The sequence below is a fragment of the Microtus ochrogaster genome, unplaced genomic scaffold (assembly GCF_000317375.1).
Source record: "Microtus ochrogaster isolate Prairie Vole_2 unplaced genomic scaffold, MicOch1.0 UNK14, whole genome shotgun sequence".
NCBI lineage: Eukaryota > Metazoa > Chordata > Mammalia > Rodentia > Cricetidae > Microtus > Microtus ochrogaster.
In genome coordinates, this window is record NW_004949112.1 from 7,207,105 (window position 1) to 7,208,057 (window position 953).

Consider the following 953-nt stretch of genomic DNA (forward strand, 5'->3'; position numbering starts at 1 on the left):
TGATGGAGAAAATGAGTTCCTGTGGTCCATGTCCTGCCTCCACATGCGCCCTGTGGCACACACATGTCTACCTCGTTCCCCCACCACCCATGCCCACGTGTACACACATACGTAAACCATTTGTCTCTCTAAAACATACAGAACAACTTCCAACGAACAGTTTTTCTTGCTCTAGGTCCCCCTCCCAAGACAAGCAGCTTCTTGTGCATCCTTTTAGTGGCTGCTGTGTGTGCATATGAGTGCTCCCATATTTCTTTTTACAGAAACTGTTTTGTTTTATTCTGTAGCCCAGTTTTCACCTCTGCTGTTATCAGTGTAGCTGCAATGATTACCACATATACACTACAGTAATTACACATATGCGTAATGGAATTAATAAGTAAGAGAATATATATAAACACATATGTGGCTTCTGCTAGATTTTTATGTATTTCTCTACATATAGGTACATTTGTGCTCTGTGAGCAGGATCTTGTTATATGTTACTAAACAAATTTTTTCTTCACGAATGACAGGTATAAGTGGTCAACCAGTGTGTGTGTGTGTGTGTTTTTTCCATTTTTAATTTTCTGTTTTATTATTAGTACTTTTTGTTTAACTAAAGACTGAGTAGCACAAGAGCTCCTGTGTTCCCTTGTTTCTCTCAGTAATAAAATTTTCCATAATTATAGAATCAGCTAGGACACCCAAATGTCACAGCAGCACAGTCGCCAGACCGCAGGCCCAGCAGGATGGGGCAGCATAGTGTCATTGTGTTGTGCTACTCTGCCACATGGGTAGACCTGAACACGTGCCCTGATGTTCAAGAACTTGACTGAGCCCTACTTTGTAGCTTCCTTGCCCCTCACTGAACTAGGCTGTGGTAGGGGAGTTTGTGTATAATGTATAGTGTAGTGATGAGGAATTTGTGTGTAGTGTATGGTGTAGTGATGAGGAGTTTGTGTGAAGTGTAT

At 41.4% G+C, this 953-nt stretch overlaps 1 protein-coding gene across 4 annotated transcripts in view; it reads left to right on the forward strand.

Moving 5' to 3' along the window:
- Tubgcp5 (tubulin gamma complex associated protein 5) overlaps positions 1–953 on the forward strand; it is a 55,230-nt gene that overhangs the window by 15,901 nt on the left and 38,376 nt on the right. The gene's annotated exons all lie outside the window — the stretch shown is intronic.